This window comes from Drosophila nasuta, chromosome 3, assembly GCF_023558535.2.
Source record: "Drosophila nasuta strain 15112-1781.00 chromosome 3, ASM2355853v1, whole genome shotgun sequence".
Classification (NCBI taxonomy): domain Eukaryota; kingdom Metazoa; phylum Arthropoda; class Insecta; order Diptera; family Drosophilidae; genus Drosophila; species Drosophila nasuta.
In genome coordinates this window covers 25,640,807-25,659,508 of record NC_083457.1, presented here as the reverse complement: position 1 = coordinate 25,659,508, position 18,702 = coordinate 25,640,807, and the positions used below count along the sequence as shown (strand labels likewise).

The 18,702-nt window shown below is 39.5% G+C and overlaps 1 protein-coding gene across 3 annotated transcripts in view; it reads left to right on the top strand.

The window, feature by feature from the left end:
• The window catches only part of LOC132788511 (protocadherin-like wing polarity protein stan), a 63,977-nt gene that overhangs the window by 28,214 nt on the left and 17,061 nt on the right, over positions 1-18,702 (top strand). For all 3 annotated transcript variants that reach the window (XM_060795963.1, XM_060795966.1, XM_060795965.1), the window contains one exon: positions 11,415-11,478. The gene's annotated coding sequence lies outside the window, so the exon portion shown is untranslated. The remainder of the gene's footprint in view (positions 1-11,414; positions 11,479-18,702) is intronic.

Below are 18,702 nucleotides of genomic sequence, written 5' to 3'. Positions count from 1 at the left end.
CCCAATGGATGAAAATTATATGTAAGCGTATTTACCTGGTGCGTTCTATAAGTTCACCTCTTGTGCTTGTGCTTGTTCTGGTTATCCATCTTTGTGATGGCATTTAACACGCAAACTCGCCACCGCTCTCTCTCTCTATCTCACTCACTCTCTGTTAACGAGCATTCATATTCATACGGTTAATGTCTTTTTGCTGGCACAGCTACCCCAACCTCTCATCTCGCAGTCGCAGCCCCAGCCCGAAGGCATTAAATTGTAGCAGGCCACATAGTTTAATAGCTTCTTCTCTTCTATGTTTCTCTCTCGTCTTGCGACGGGCTTTAAAACATGTTTGTTTTTTGTTTTCTATGTTTTTTTTCGCTTCATCTTAGAGTTCCGGAGGAATGGGGAATCGGTACTCTCTAGCCATTTGCCTGGGTCACTGACCACAGACAAATCCAAAACGGTTAAACAGCTGCCAACTAGCTGTATTAGCCATGGCTCCACACTTGAGATTCTCAAACTCAATGCTGATCAGTTGGCACTTTAAATTCCAGAAAAACTGCTGAAATTGAAGCTTTGACTAGTTGCAAAACTTGGCTCATTAATTCATTATAAAGCAGCTTATGGCTACAGCAAGGTGTAAACATAATGATTTTAAATTAAGCTTAAATCTGATAGAACTTAACATCAGCGATCGCTGTAATAGGAGCTGAGCTCCGAGGAATACTTTTATTAGAAACATATCAATTAAGTTTTCACTTGTAAGCAATTTTTCGTTGGGAAGAAAGTAATGCCATAGGGTAGAAGGGTATTACAACTTTGTGGATCCAGGAAATGTATGTAACAGGCAGACGGAGGCATCTATTCTTGATCAGAGTCAAGAGCCTAGTCGATATATCCATCTGTCCGAATAAACACATGGATCAATAAGAGTTAGATATATAATTTGTTATATGTTGCACTCTATGGTATATTTTAACATGTAGTACTATAATAATATATGGTATATTTTACATGTATCACTATGCTAATATACCAGATATATAATTTGGTATATATTTTAATTTTTTTCATTTGGTAGATCTTAATACACAATGAGCAGCGGGTATCTCACACTCGGCTGTAGTTTATTACTAGTTTTACCATATATTACATTTATATTCCATCTAAACAGCTGACTATTACACATTCTTTGTGGCTAGTGAGCTTATTATTTATTCGTTTCGCTGCAAATGGAATTAATTTAGATTTATTCTTTTACACCGAAATAGCGTGAATGAATATTAATTAGGATTTGAAAATTTACATTTTTCTATTTTTTTGTCATTGCTTTCAATATGATTAATTAGCATATGAAAATGCAGTCGATAATCAGCTTTAATGCTGCATAAGCTCTTTTCGTAATTTCTGATGCTATTTTTCGTTGATTGTTTTCTAAGCCCAACGCCCAATTTGGTTAGCGATGGAAGAGAAATGGGAAAATGGGCAATCAGCAATTGATTATGATGTGATTAATTTGAGACCATAAACAACGACGTCAGCAATACGCATTACAACAATAACTTTGGCAATTAATTGAGCCATCAGGAGTTGAGTGGAAATCCGAAATGGGCTGAATGTTTTCTTTTTTTGTGGCAAGCTGTTTTTGCTTGTTGCAAGTGGCATTAACTGCATTGCAAGAGCCGCAAACAGCACAATTCAGCTATGCATTTAATAACATTATTAGTGCGAAATGTTTTAATTTGTTTTGCGGACACAAAACCAACAACTGCAATAAGAATGCTCTTTAAAATTCGACGCTTGAGTCTCGGGTTTTGCGGTCGACATGAAGCAAAAAGCTGTGGAAAAGCGTAGGGAAAATTGTGAGGAAAATGCACATAAAACAGCAAGATTTTGCTGCAGCTTTGCTGGCAATGAATAAGTAATTATGCTCAAAGAGTTTACGACTAGCAGATGGTCTATGGATATTTATAGTATAAAGTTAACGAAGGCCAGTAGAAGTTTTGTATATATCAAAGCGAAAACTTGCCTTTCTCTGTCTGCTGTATTTACAGGGTATGCACAATATGTGCTGGCAATTTAATAGAAATATTTGCAAGTCTGTTTTATCTATGGCGGCCATCTGAGAGGCAATTGCAATTATAACATATATAGAGGAATGTGTGTGTGTTGAAAAAAAGCTGAAACATGCTTCAGTAGCTGCGGCTTCTTTTTGTTGCTTTTCCCTCTTTCACTTTAGTTCTTAGTTTGTTTGCCACTCAATTTGCGGCACGTTTATGATGTTGTATACAGCACATGTTAGGTACACATTTACATTTATACTTCTCTCTGCAGACATTCAAAATGTTTGTACAAAACTTTTTGCATTAAAATGTTTGACAACAAAACGCTTTGACAAAAATTGTGCAAAATCATTTCGGCGAACTCGAGTCGAAACTAAAATATTCAAATGAATACATGGAATATCAAAGCAAACTTTTCTCCACAACATTTACAACAATTTAATGAACAGCTGACAAACAATTTTAGTTCTATGACAAATCAAATTCCATAAAATTTGTTTTTTTAGAAAGCGAAAAACTATATTTTTTGGCTGCTTCAGCTGGTCGTTATGATTGTGTTTTGTTTGGGTGTTGTGTCGTTTTTGTCGGCTCTTATATAAGAGTTTCATGTGTTCCATTCAATTACCTAATAACTGCTCTTTTGGGTGTGAACGTCACGAACACGCTGCTGCTGCTGCTGCTGTGGCTGCATGTAGATTGCATTTGGGGGGCCAGAAACTCGTATCTTTCCGATCGGGCAACATTCACGCCATGCAAAGCGAACAACGAGAAACGGCAATAAAACGCATAAAAGTCGCCATTCAACAAGAGCCAAACAACAACTGGACACTCCATAACAAAAAGGCGCACAGTTTTCGATGTTTTGGTCTTGCTTTTCAGCTGGTTTCGTTTTTTGTGGCCAACGCTCTTGTTGGTCGATTAAACAAATAAGCATCGCTGGCAATTGGCAGCTCGACGCGCAGATACCAACCTCAAAAACAACAAATAGAACATTCTCTTCGGACAGCAGAAACATTTGCACACAGCTCACATCAAAACTTGTTGGTACTATGTGACTTTTCAATGTCGGAAATTTGTAGCTTTAACTATAAATGCAATTAGTTGTTAGCTATGGCATTAAGTATATTATTTTCAATAGCCATATTCTTATACTTCTGAGTTATCCTGAAATTTAAATTATATTTTTAATATTGGTTCCAATACTGGAAATTTAATTCGTTTGGCTTAATGTCTTTATCGTTCGAGTTTTTTTTTTTAAAGTTTGCTTTCATTGATGACTTAATTTATCACATGTTAAGGGTTTTTCTTGCTTAACTATTTTAGTTCTTGTTGAAAAATGTTCCATGTTCCTTCTATTGAATCGATTGCGATTAATTTGAACACTTACATATATTATTTATATAAAATTTTTCTAAAAGTTAGACTTTTTTTTTTGATCTGATATTTGTCTAATATCTCAAATATTTGTTTTACTATTCAGAGATGATTCATTTGAGCAATCAACAGTTGTAAGTGGAGCTACTTTAAATGATTTAATATGACGTTTTAAATGTTGAAAATGTAATATAAGTGTATATATTTTTCCACTATAAGAATTTTTCTATTCTTTTAAAAATTTCTGTCGTCTTAAGTGTTAATAACATTAGTTATCAGTTGAGTTATCTTACATGATTTGATATTAAATATTGTTTCTATAACTAGAAAAAAAACTAATTTTGCTTATTACCTTTTCATTTTATTCAACTCTATAATTGTTTACGTATTATTGCTATTAAGAATTAACCCAATATTATAGCTAGCCATAGAATAATTCTATAGTACAGAGTTTTCAATCGTACACAATTTCAACACATTTAAAATTTATATCAACAAATGTATCAATCATATTTGCTATTCAACAAAATATTATACCCAACGTTTGGCAACAATGTTTTGGCTGGCTTTTGTATAACAATTGCGCCGTTCGCTGCACATTCAACACACAGTCTCCCATTCCCTGGGCACTGTCAGTAGTTGGAACTGTCCACGAGGCGAAGGCCTTCAAAAGTGCACATTATAAATTGGGCGCAGTTCACAAGGGGCGCATTTTTCTTCACTCAGCTGCAGTTGCTCTGGCTTTTGCTGTTGCTGTTGCTGTTGCTCTCTTTCAGTTGCAGTTGCAGTTTGCTGTTTGCTGTTGTAGCAAAACACAAATCGAAAACCAAAAGCCGACAAATGTTATAAATAGCATTGAGACTTGGATGCAGAGCAGCAGCAAAGCTGAGCTGAGTTTGAGCAGGAAAACTGGGCTCGGTTCGTGGCATGAATTGCAAAATTTTGTAACTGAAACGCGAAAAACGGTAAAGTCCAAATAAAAGTTGACTGTCAAAAAGCGAGAGAGAGAGAGACAGAGAGAGAGATGGAGAGAGACAAATAGCCCAAGAGAGGGAGAACGGAAGAGGTGGCGTGGGGAATAACAACTATTCCAATCAATTGAAGTCCAAGTCGAGGCTACTGAGGAGCAATCAACGTTTCGCCACAAAGGAGGCGACTCGGCAACTCAGTCAACTGGTCAAACTGGTTGACACAGTTGGCCAAAGGCAAACAGTCGCGAGAGGAGAGAAAGAGAGAGGGGAAGCGCAAGAGAGAGAGAGAGACTAAAAGTAGTTTATAGACAACGACGATAGCGAGTTCTCTCCGTTTCTAGCAGCTCATAATGCAAAGGTGAGCATCAGCATGACAGATAGAGTATAGAGACGGAACGGAGAGGGGACTGAGTTAGAGAGAGAGGGTAGAGAGGGGAAGGGTACTGACAGTGATGGGTAGCTAATGTGCAAAAAAGACAAAAGAAAAGTCACTGCCACGACGATGCAAATTGTCTTCAAAGCGAGCAGCAAACTAAAAAATGACAAACTGCAAAACGAAGAAACTAGAGATTGTCAGTGAACACTTCACCTTGCTATTGTTGTTGTTGTTGTTGTCATTGTCACTTCATGCTGTTCGTGTTGTTGTTGTTCTTGACAACTGAGAGTGACCTGCGACATTTGAACTGTCGCTTTTCACTCTTTGGCATAGTTGCCTATTCATTTGAATCATCATCGTCAAAGCTGGCATTTGCCACCAAAGTTGAAAGACTAGACAACTCTTGCTGCTAAAAAACTTTTCCGTTTTTTGCAGCTGCCTTGTGGCATCATTTGCAATGCAATGCATTTTAAGTGACCGGTCATGGACACCACGCCCATTACGCCCACCGCCTAGTTTTCATCCTCCTCCGCTATGCTCCTCCTTTTTGCAGCTTGTGTTTAATTTGTCCACCTTAATTATGTACATTTTCTTCCATGGGCTAATTGACAACTTGTTAATGCGACAAGCTCAAAAAACGTGAGTGGCAATTAGACGAAGCTCAAATACTCTACTAAACTTAAATTTCAGCAGATTGAGATTACAGATTTGAAGGAATAACAAATATTATATTATGTCTTCTTTCCTTAATTCAAGTTCATCATGAAATGATAACTTTAAAGACCAAAATTATGTTAAAATTCAATATATATGTTATGTTAGACGAAACTCAAATACTTTACCATTGATTAACTATTAAAATCTTTTTAATAACATTTATAATTTGAGAAAATGTGAAGTCACATAATATGTTCGCTTTGACTTCCTTCGACTTTTATTTAGGTTTTCATAAAAGAAAATCTTTTTGTTCGTTCTTCTTTTGGTTACCTATTTTAGAACTTAATTTTCTTACCCTCCCTCTCCCAGTTCCAAAAAATGAGTGGCAATTAGGCGAAACTCAAATACTCTACATATAGTCAAATTATCTCTAATTTAAGTTTGAGGAAATTGAGGTGACAGAATATGTTTTTGCCATAAATTTTAATCTTGCTTTTCCTTCCTCTTTTTAATTTCATTGTGATGAGAAAGGGAACTTAAAAAGCCAAAAACTTCGTACTCATTCTTTGAGTTACCTACTTCAGAACTTCATTATCATACCCTCCCACAAAAGAAGAACGTTAATTTCATCAAATTTTTGCAGCTCCGAAAAATCTGTGCTAATTTTGGCCAACTTGTGATTTTCCATTTTCCATCGCTCTCTGTTTTAGTGTCCCACTTTAACATGGTCTGCTGCATTTTTAGTTTTCAGTTTGCTCATTTTTATTTTGACTGCTTCGTCAGCCAGCAGTTTTTCCAGCTGTGACGCGTCTAATTGGGCAGTAAAGTGTTTTGGCCACTAATAAATATAATAATAAATTTCGCTCGCTTTAAGCAGCAAGTTGCGAGTTGTGAGTTGCGAGTTGGAAGTGTATTAAGTTAAATTTTATTATCATTATTATTATTAATATTATTATATGGAATTATGTTGCAATTTGGCTCTCAACTTGGTAAATCCACTTGGACAACAGCACTTTGTGCCATAAATTGGCTGGGTTTTTGCAGTTTTTAACTGTTTTTCAACTCCATAAAGGACACTTGAAACGTTTTCCGTTCGCAGTGGCAGCGAGGGTTGCTAAAATGATGTATGGTTACTTTTTGAGGCAACCAAAATTGAGAAAACCAGCAAGAGATAATTGTAGAAATATTGCGAAAAATCAAGAAAAACGATGCTGATAACAAGAATTAGTTTCGGCTCTGAGTTTTCAGGCTTGTCGGATTTAAAAAAGATTTTTTTTTTCATGGTCAAATGCTGAGCTGCACTTAATAATTCGTTAGCTCTTTGACAGTCTGAATTGATGAGGCATGTATAACAAGTTGCTTTATAGAGTATGCCATTCTGAAGTTGATATCTATAATGCCACGCTTCGATTTGCACTAAGCCATCCATCATGTTGGCTATTGCATTTAATAGAAAAACAGTTTCAAGCGTCGAGTCGAGTCGAGTTGAGTACAATCTGTATAAGGACTTGACTCTGTCAGAGTTATGGCTCATTGCGAATTGTGAATTGCAACTAAGAATGAGAGAGAGAGAGTGCAGAAGAAAAAACTCGTTTTGTCTGATTTTAGCTGGTTGGGTGCGCAGTTTATTGATCTACCCACGTATGAGTATCATGTTTATGCACGAGTTGAGTAATTGCAAAATAAATGCAATGCCTGATGCACTCGCAATTCACAGATTCAGTTTATTCAGTTGTCGAGTGGAGTAAAGCGGATGAAGGGGAAGGGGAAGGGGAAGCGGAGCAATGGGGAGTCTTTTGCGGCTCTCTGAATGAGTTGGTTCTCAAAAGCATTCGCATGTGAATTGCGATGCACTTCAAATGCCAAAAGAGGCTGCAGCCAAATACCAGAGCAGCAGCAGCAGCAAACGTAGACTCGACTCCTGCCACCTGACCGTGCCACACACAGAGTCTCGTTTGGGTTGCCATTAATACAAATGCGTCACTTTTGCCTCCAGCGCTTTGACAGCTTCACATCAGGCAGAAGCTGAAGCAGAAGTAGAATCAAAAGCATAAACATAAGCATGAGCATGAGCATAAGCCAAGCAAGCAGAGGCAGCTCTTAAAGCCTCTCTGGTGATTATGTCTGAAGTGGCATGCGCCGCGGCATGTGGCAAATGAAAAGGCGCACAAAGAGTTCAACTTGAGGATATGAGGACAAAATGCTCAGTGCATTAATTAAATGCAATATATCCGGGATATTGTTGATGTTATTAATGCAGTCACAAAACTCTCACTGAACTTGAGAGTAATGCAATTTCCTGCTCAGTATTTATTTTATGCAATGAAAATTACGAGCTCTTCTCCCTAGAAAATGCGTCGAATATGTTTCTAGCTTTCCATTTGCCATTTCGTGCTTGCATCTTATAGCAATTGCAACATTTGTGTTTGTATTTGTGTTTGCGTAAAATAACAGCACGCATCTTCTGGACTTTTGTTTTGCAGCAAAGCAGCTTATGGCTTTCATATTGTATGAATATGCTAAGCAGACTGAAATACTCGAAATGAATACGTCTACAAATTTGCATGAGCCTTCAATTTCTGCTTGATGGACTACGCAAAATTCGGTTAGCCTAATATTTGTATACCGCTCTCCAAAATTGAAATAGCTTAGAAAGTGAGCGGAGTGAGTGGAGTGAGGAGTATGGAAGGTGAAGGATTATGTGCATAGAAAATCTCTAAATCGAACATCATCATATTTTGCTTTCAATTTTCTAGCTGTTTGTTGGCAAAGGGCAGTTTCTGTTGGGGAGGGGGGTGGATTGGTTATAGTAGTAGGTGGCGCCATCTATCGACAACTGGCTGACAACTTTGCGAAGTGCAAGCAAATTGCAGAAACTGGGGAAAATTTTCATATTCATGGTTTTGCTCACTGCAAAGGCGAAATTCGCATACAAATTGTTTATTTCCACATGAAGCTCAAGGAAACCCTCAGAGAGAAAGAGAGAGAGAGCACGACAGGATGAGGTTGGGTGGGTGTAAGGGAGGATAACTGGGAGCTGGAGTTGGCGGTTGCAGCATCTGCATAAGCTGTGACGACTCAATTTACCCAAAAACCAGGCAGCCAAGTGTGGAGCCAGCGCCAAATTGAGACAATATTTGCACACACGTTACACATACGCCATGTTGCACATGTTGCAAGCCAGCTCCCAGCTTTCGCTCTATGTGTGGCGTCTATAAACGAACTTTTTGCATGTTATTGGATTACGAGGTGCAGCAGGGGGTGAGATACGAGACGGGGGGAGGAAGCGGGTTGGCAGCATGAAATGAAACCACGTAACAAAATGATTGCATTTGCCAACAACACAAAACGCGAATAAATTTCGGGCGTTGACATAGCCTGTCGACTTGCCATCTCACTCGCACTCGCTCTCTCTCTCTTTCTTGCTTTTAGTGTGGCTCTGTGTATGTGATTGTTTGCTGTGTGTATTTGCTCAATGATGACTCATTTGCTGCAACAGCGCGTAACGCTTTAATGAGTTTTTCGGGCAGCCTTTAGTGGCGACCCTGCCGCCTCTTTGGCCTACAGGATAAATGAAATTCATATTGATTTAAGACACATTTGCGCTCCTCCAGCTTGCCACATGCCGCGTGCCATATTGAGAGTCGTATTGACACTTTAATGCGACTCATTTACATTAATGGCAAACACACACAATTACAGTCACACACACATACACACACTCACAGATGGAGAGCTGCTTTATATTCCATGGTATATCTATGGCTATGTGGCTTGCCTTTTGTCTTTGCTCCTTGTTGTTGTTGCTGTTGTTGTTGTTGTCAGCGTCATTATTCGCGCCATTATTCCTTCTTGGAAAAGTTATCTCTCAGCGTGACTTAAAAGTTAAGCGTATTCATTATGTCCTTTGTGGCCGCTTTGCCACGTACAAACATCCTTTTGCTTGCTGGCTTGCTGCGCCTGTTGCCGCGCCTTTTGTTTTTATTTACTTTCGCAATTTGTTTCGACTCGCGAGTTGCGAATCGAGAAACGCGAGTGGAAACAGCCGCGACAAACAATAAAAATCCATTTGGCCTGCCTACGGCGAGGCGTGGTTAACTTACACTCCGTATACTCCTGTATTATCCTGTATTCTGTATTCTTTATCCTTCATCCTTTATTTTTAACGTCTGTCGTCGACGTCGTCGTTGTCCTCGTCCTCGTCGTTGTCGCTGTTGCTGGCTCTTTGCACTTAATGCTGATTAAGTTGCTGTCAACGCGTTGCTTAATGCTGATTGCTTGAGCTCTGTGCTCCGTACTAGCTGAGGCATTCAGTTTGACAAATTTAAGCAGCACTTGCCACACCTCAAACGCTGTTGCAACGTTTCGCAATGCTCGTCGCATCGATTCGAGTTTGAAGTTGCAACTTCAACTCGCTGTCATAAACAGCTCGGCATTAGCTTGACAAACTTTCAACAACTGTCAATGCTGATTACCAGCAGCAAGAGCAGCAGCAACAGTGGCAGCCACTAGCTTTTCCAGTTACAACTATCCTCCACACACACCACACCACACACTCGCACACATATTATACACGCGCACACACACTCTTGCCTTCAAGTGGCTGCCACTCGCATTAATAATGCCTGAAAGAGTTTGTTGCCTTTTGCCGGCGCACTAAAGTATGCACTCGAAAGCTGTAACTTATAACTGTCGCACACACACACACTTGCATAAAGTTGCCTAATGTGGTTGCTATCTTTACTGTTTTAGCAATTCATATGCCAGCTGTGCGCTTGTTTATGCTTGCAAGTTTTTCTGTATGTAATCAAGTAATACCTCATAACGAGCTGACAAGCGAAGCATTTTGCCTGCTACTGAATTTTAAAGCGTTTTTATGATTTGGTTGAAAGAAATAAAATTAAATATAGAGTTTAAGATGTCAGGTCGAAAAAATGTTTAAAGTTAAAAAAAAAAAAAATTTATTTTCCAGAGTTGTTAAGACTTTATTAATTCAAATTCAAAATTCACAGCAAACAACGTAGTTCGAAATTTATTAAATTATTTAGTATCAAAAATGATCGTCTGAGCCAAATTACGACTACTGAAGCAGTATTATTTTATTGTTGGAAGCAAAAATATATATAAGAGTTAAAGCTTACCACACCAAAATCAATCAAATTTGACGATTTTATAGCCAACGAATTCGAAGCAAATTCTTATAAGAAATATGTATAATTCAAATTACAATTTTATTTTAGGATTTTCATTAATTCAAATAAAAAAACTCGTATCAAACAATATTACCTACTATAGTTCAGAATTTATAAACTTATTTGCACCAAAAGTGATCGTCTAGATCTAAGTGCAATATCTGGAATAAATTACAACCATACATTCAATTGAGTAAAGAAATAAGTAAGCTTAACTCAGCTTTTACCATTCCATTCAGCCGTTTCAACCGAATAATTTCACTAAACTCATTTAATTAACTCCTCACTGTTAGTAGTGACAATATTTGAAAGAAAAAGTTAAAAATCAAAGAGTATCTGCCGCACATCAGCAGCATCATCTTTCTCCTCCTTAAAATGTGCTTATATTGTAGTTGATCTGGCAAAAGTTAATTTTTGAGGCAAGTCTTTGACATAGTAGTACCAAAAACAACTCCGCATGCGAGTCGTAAAAGTTGAAACCTTTTGTAGGTTTTTGCGTGCCTTTGACTTAGGACTACGACGACGACGACAGCAGTTGCCAAATATTACGAAAAAGTTGTGTAATTTGCGTTTGTTTAACCTGAGTTTTGGCTGACACACATGTGTGCGGGTGTGTGTGTGTGTAGATAAACCAAGACAAACTGTGGCAGGAAAAAGAGGAAATAAATGAAATTGCTGCTAATTAGTGGCCATTAAATGTTGTTGGACTGCAGTCAATCATTCTCTCTCGGGAGACTCAATTAAATGATATGTGTACACTTGGTTTCTTACTAATTTCTTTTTCTGCTTTGTTTTGCAGCTTGCAACATGTGTGCTTTAAATAATAAACGCCAGTCTCTTAATTGCTGTAATTCTGCTAAAAGGTAAGCGAAACTTGTCATTCTTATGCAAGCAAACTGAGAACAACAACACAAGCAAACATTGCGCATACGCCCCGTTGCCGGACAAGACTTGTTGGCAGTTAGGATAACACACAATTCCTACTCTCTGATAATGGTTCCCATTGTTTTAGCTGTCATTGGAGCTGCTGCTGTTGTTCCACTTTTCGTTGATAGACACTCAACTGAGTTAGCTCTCTTTCTCTCTCTGGGAGTTCTTCTATTTCCAGCAGCAACAGCTTAAATCACATTTGTTGCTGTCGGTGCTGTCTGCAGTTGCTAATACCCTGTAATTAGTGGTGTGCGACAGCCAAAGGCTGTACTTATCTCTGCAGGGTAGCAAGCAGTTGTTTGTGCTCTCGCTTTCGGCTTGTTTGCTGGGCGTCATTAGCTAAACCGATGGCAGCTATTGCGATTGCTATGTATTCTCATTGCCATTGCCAGCCAGCAAAATAGCATTGCATGTGCCGAGAATGCTTTCGATTAATTGACAGCTCAACACGCCTCGACTTTGGCTTTCCTCTGTCTACATATATACCATGCTAACAAATATATACTATATACCATACTATATACTGACTGTATGCTTGGCTTTGCAGTCGATTTATTTAAATCACTTTTCAGTTTCGAACTAAATGCGGCACTTAAAGCCACAATATTTCATAGTGTTTCGTGCATAAATTTGCCATAAAACTGTGTTGAATGGTATTAAGAACGACGATGCATTAACATAAATGCGAGTAGACAAACTTCATGCGTATAAATTTTCGATGCTTCGTCCGCCGTAAATAAATTCAATGGGATTTGCGCTTCACTGAGCGTCTACATCCCAAAAGATATTCCTACTAGCTGCCATACTCGTCGCTGGTTACAGTTACTTAGAGGAGTGCTTTTGTCAGGGCAACGCATGATGAGTGGCACGCACTTTGTGCCACAAGTTGCAGGCGCTGAGAAGGACGAGAGAGTGTCTGCATATATATTTCCGTCAGCCATTGTTTTCCTGATTAAGCGTTGGCATATGTTCTGAGTGCCTTTGCTGTCATGGAACTTAATTGCAGACAATGCCGCACAGCAGCAGCAGCAGCAACATAAAGCGTGGCGACTCCCACTGTCTGATGCTGTTGCTGCTGCTGCTGGCAACATTTATCATTAGAGATTTAACAAAGCGCACGGCTGCATTTCCATTAACTTGAGGGCTCAGGCAAAAGTTAAACAGATATAGAAAGACACAGTTTCTGTTGCAGTTGCCATTGCAGATACAAAGATAAAAAAAGATACAAAGGACATAGAAATAGATGCGTATACAAAGCACTCATAGTTGACCTCATTTATTCAAGTACTCGTTCATTTCATTTACTTTTACGCAGTTTACTGGTCAGAAAAAGCAACAGAAGCAAAAACAGCAACAGAAGGCAGGGGACAGAGCAGCAGGAAACAAGAAGCATGCTTACCTCGAGGCTTTTTGCTTTTTCATAGCAAACTTTTCAGTGCTACGTTTGTGTGACATTCTCCCAGTTGCGATTGCAAGTCGCTTTAATTCAGACATGGCAGCCTTGTAAAATGGAACGTATCGCCGGCAATTGAAAAGTTGCAAGTCTTTTAATTATGTTCTCATTGTGGCACATTAATTGCAACCGCTTATTGATTTTGTGTCACTGCGTTAAAACTTTCGGTATTTTATTCGCTCGCTCTCTTGATGTTTCTCTCCATCTCTTTTCCACTCTCTCTCTCTCTCTCGCTGTCTGTGTCGCTGGTTCGCCACTTTTCCCACGTAAAGGCACGCAATTAAATGAAAATGTCAGTCAGCTGACAGTGGCAAATAAATTCAACGACACGCGCCAATTGCCACAAGCCACTAATGAAGTGTTTTGTCGTTGTACTAACTTTATTTTAAAGCTATTTTCAAACCTCACTCTCTCTATCTCTCCTTGAACTGAGACATTTCGTGCTCTTCGTAAGTGCTGCCATCCTGATTTGCATTTAAATTTATATACATATACACACACACACACACACATCTACACTCTGTGTGGATGTTCTCTTATAATATATGACTGCTTTGGGGCAACAACTTGCTGCTGTTGCGTCTTGTCTATCGCTTGGCACTTAAAGCCATAAATTTTGCATGCTGCTTGAAAATTATAGAATATACTTTTATAAATGCTCATGCGTCCACATAAATATCTACTTATTTTTCTTTAGGTTGCTTTTTTTACTGCACATTTTAATCTCTGTAGTGCTTAAAACTGTAATCAAGACGATGCACTATATGCTAAGCTGATGCCAAAATTTATTGCAAACGCTTGAGCTTACATAAATGGCCTTGAGCCTTAAAGTCAGTTCAATGTTTAACTACACGTAAAGTTGTTATTTAATTGTGAGTTTGCAAATTTTATTTGCTCCATTTGCATTAGGCAAACATTAAAGTATCACATGCACTTTGCTTGTCTCTCTTTCATTTTCTTTCTTTTAATGTTTAGCATGAGCTTTCATATATGGTAAAAAGGAAATTCTAGACTACTTTTATTTTACAACAAAGTATGTTCAAGTTTTAGAATCTACGTTTTCTTTAATTTATGCTCAGATAAATTACAATATATCGATATCAACAATTTTATCAAAACCATGAACGTGGACAATTGCTTTAATGTGCTTTTAGTGCAAAGAACTTACATAAATACTACATAAATTGTAAATCAAAGTAGGTTAAAGTTTTAGTATCCTCTGCATTTACAATATATTCTCAGATTAACTATATCGATATTGCTTTAATGTGCTTTCGAAGCTAATCTTAGTACTTAATCTAGACTGCTCGCAAAAGTCAATCAAGTGATAGTTGACTTAATTCCTCGCTGGCAGCTTTTGCAAGCTTTAAACTGAGCTTTTGCTTTTCTCCTTCGCTCACATACAAATGAAGAGCCTTGTGCAACTGACATGTCTTTGATGTGCAATCGCAATCGCGCAGTGAAAATGGATTCCCCCGTTTGCAGTTTAATAGCTTTCGGCTCTCGGTTGTTGGCTCTGTGTTTTGCAATATTGCTGCTTCATCGTTAGTGCGGGGACGAAGAACATCATGAGAACGAGAAGATCCTGTTACAAGTTTGCGTTTTTTGTCACGCCTCTGGCGCATTTTTAATTTGTACAGCATGTTGCAAGTCAACTTGGTTTGAGTTTGGTCGGGTAGCAATGCCAGTGCACAGACACTGACTGCAGTATCATATAATCGTATTCGTTGAATACTTTCGACTAGATTCTTCTATGCGAATTCTATGCAAACAAGCAGCTCGACTCGACAGAATTGTTGCCGTTTAAACTCAATTGCATTGCTGCGTGTGTGGCACGACGTGGGAGGCAGGCCACAAGCAGCAAGAGAGAAAGGAAGTCTGAGGAAAAATGGACGCAAATAGCTCGAGACATGGTTGCTACTATTACTTTGCTCTCGTCTCAGCTCGGTTTAGCTTAGCTTGGCTTGTTTGGTTGGTTGGCTGCCTTTGCAGCGCTTTTCTTGTTGCATGTCCAACGAAAGTAGAGTAAAATTCTTCTCCGTTTCTCTGCACGTTCTCTTCGCCCAACAGCCATTGTTGTTTGCTCGTGTACAGTTCATGTTTCGCAGCCTCTTCCGGCATGCTCTTGTCTGCTCCTTCATCTTTATCTTCGCCCTCTACGTGGGTTCCCATTGTGTGCTCTTGCTTTTGCTGTGGCTTTCGCTGTTGCTGCAGCTTCCGCTGTCTTGTCCCCGCTTCCTGTTGCCTTAATCAATTGTATTTATTTATTCAGCCTGCGCGTATACGTAATAATCCAGATTTAATACCGAATTAATTGTTATTTGAGCTCCGCTGTTGGCTCTGTCATTTCAGCCACAGCTCAAAATAACTTGCTGTCTGCGTCAAGTGTTTGCGAGGTCCCTTGACACACAGCACCTCCCACACACACACCTTGGCATTTAATAGAGTGTGTGGCAGCGAGCACTCACTTTGCCACAGCTAAAAATCAGCTGGAGTGTGTGTGAGTGCCCCTAGAGTGAGCAACTGCTGCCGCATATTACGTATACGAAATGTTGGCGCTCAACTATTAAGTAAACGCAATGTGGTGGCACACAACTAATGCGCTTTTAATGCAGTTAAATGTCTGTCTGCAGTTTTCGTGTTTGCTATTATCATCGTCGTCGTCATCATCGTTTTCATGGGGCTGCATGTAATATTATTTAGCAAGTAGTTATCCTTATTGTGTCTAGACCGGAATCGCATTTCCTGCACGCAAACCTGTCGAGTAAAACCGAATATTTTATTGCACAACATGTTTGTGTCATGTTCTGCTCGGAAGCGTAGAGGGGGCGTGGCACATAGCACGCGAAGCCATAATGTTTGCCGAAATTTATGGTAATTAAGTTTTATATGAGTCACGCCCCAGAAAAGTATGCTACAAATAAATATTTGACACCTTGTTGAGCCTCGCATTATTTATGATTATTATTATCATTAATATGGCTTCTGCCTCGCATTGTTGCTTTGGCACGCGATGGCATCCTTTGTTTAATTGATTTGCTTGCATCCTGAAAATTACCTTAAAGGGCCGAACAACAAAAGCAACAATTGAGGCGTCGCTCAAAGCTAATTAAAAAACAACAGCAAAGTCATCAAAGCAATTTGGCCAAGTGACAATAATGTCTCAGCCCACCATGTTGATCAATTTTCATTAGTGTGTCCGCCCATTTAACTACCCCTATCTCTACGCCCACGTTCAGGCAATTTTCATCAAAAAAAAATTCCAACTCCTGCAGAGAGAAGCTTTTGAGTTCAGATTACATAAAACAATGTTGAGGGCCAAGAACAACAACAAGAGCTGAAAAAAATGATAGAAAAAGTTGTGTGCGCTCATTAGCTGCGCTAAGCGACAAAGCCAGCTGTCAGCCACGCCCACTTAGCGGGCTGTATTAAATTTATATCAAGCTTAACTTTGACTTTTCCGGCAATCTCCAGACTCTCTTTAACCAAATCTGTTTTGTTTGGTTTCCTTTCGCTCCGTTTCGTTTCGTTTCCCTTTGCATCATTTCATTCTTTTTCTTCACTTTTTGCTGCTGCTGAAATGTTATCAGTTGCCTTGCTCAAACAACAGAAGGAGCAGCAGCTGAAAAAAAAGATGCCAACAGCAGCGGGTGGTGCTTGGCCAAATTTGGGCGGTGACGGTATTATATTTCAGGTAGCGTTAAGATGGCGCTACTTAAAAAAGTTTAGCGCCGCCAGGCGGTTGTCCCGTAAAATTCGCATGTTTATGTCAGTGAGGGAGAGTCGGAAACGAAACTGAAGCAACCCTTTCGCATGTCGAATAACCAAAGCAACAAACCATCCGAAGAAATTCCCACACCACACACACATACACAGAGACAACCTCGTAGCTGGCTGGTGTGTGTTACATGTGGCAAATTTTGGCTGGCTTCCTGAATTTGACAGCCCATTTCAGCTGTTGTTGTGTGGCGTTTTACTGTATTGTGGGGGAGTATGTGTTGGTGTGTGTGCATATGTGTGTGGCACACACGTTGATAGGTTTTAGTAGGCTGCCAAGTGACGCCATTTTGTGGGGCGGGGGCGAGGCAGAAGCCATATTTCAACTGCGGCGCATAACTTGAATTACAAACTGTCTTCAGGCAGCTTGTCATTGCCTGCCACACCTGCCACAATACTTACTCCTCTCCACACCACCTCCCCCTCCCTCTTCTAATTGCAAAATTTGCAACTTGTAATTGCAAAGGAAGTCTTCTTACCTATTGTTAATTATCGCGTCTTAAGTTTCTACGCATTAATTATGCAGACTTCGCTTTCCGATTGTAACTTATCAGGAACGTTAGACAACTACTTTGCTATGTCATAAAACATTAATTAGTTGTGCAACTGTTGCGGTAAATTCACTCAAAATAGTGCAACAAAAAGTTGCGAAACCAAAAAGAGAATTTCAACTAAATGCAGTCGACACTGAAGGCAGCTTAACAAAATTTTAACATGTTCACACCTGGACGCATCAGACACATGTCTGCTGAGAGCATAGAGTATGCACAGCGGGGTAGCTCCGGAAAGTCAGGCGATATGACATCAAGAGAGAGATTGAGTGCAACATTGTTGCAAGATATTTGTTTAAGAGGGAGCGAGGCAGCAGAGCGTGGACAAGTTTAAGGTCTTTTAATTTATTTAAAGCGTATGCCAACGTCGTCGTCAGCAACACCTTACAGCTCTACATTTTTTTTAATTGTTGCCGTCAGCGTGTGAAAATTTAATAATTTCATGTTGCTGACTTTAGCGTCGCATTGCGTTGCGTTGCCTCAACTCGGGTCGGTTTGGGTTGTGCTGTGCTGTGCTGGTTTATGTTTTGTTTTTCGTTTCAGGCTTGGCGTAGCATGAAAAGAGCTTGCATTTAGTTGAGCACATGCTTGTTGACTCCCAATCGCAGTTGCAGCCGCATGCCACACACAGCAACAACAGCAGCAACAGCGCCAGAAACATCAACAACAGAAAGTCTCAGTCGACATTGTTGTTGTTGTTGTTGTCTGGCAGCCGTCTCGACTTTTGCATTTTTCATAGCGCCGCGTTTGGGCGCGTTCAAGCAGCAATTTTAATTAAACATGTTAACACTGCAATTAAAAGAGAACTTACAGGCTCTCGTTGCCCTCCCCTCGCCAGCTTTGCCTGGCTTAGCATACTCAACGCAGCGTGGCGTATGCGCAATGAGAATGTGTGGGAAAAGCCAACGTTGTGTGCATTGTAATTGAACACGTTGAGCCAAAATTCGCATGTGAATTAGTTGGTTGGCCCAAATGTCCTTTGGCCCTTTCTGTTAGCTCTTCTGTCTGCCTGCTACTGCCCACTTCAGCTCGAATTCTGCTAATTAGCTGCTAAACGAAACTATACTGAATCGAATTTCATTAAATTTGCAATAATGGCCTGACGGGGCATGCAACTCTGGCCCCGTCATGTGAGACAGGAGTTCTCTACGTGCGAATTTGTGGCATTTTGTTGGCTGCCTGCTACGCTCGTTATCAGATTAAGCTGTATTTCATTTTCGGACAATGTCAGCGAATGGCAAAAGGGGTGCACACAAATAGAAAATGAAAAAGAACAACAACAGTCCAAAAACAGCCAAAAAAAAGCAAGTCGTTTGTTAGCAAAGTGATGCGATGAATGAAAAGTTTTGTGTTTCAACGTGCACGTTTTCACATGC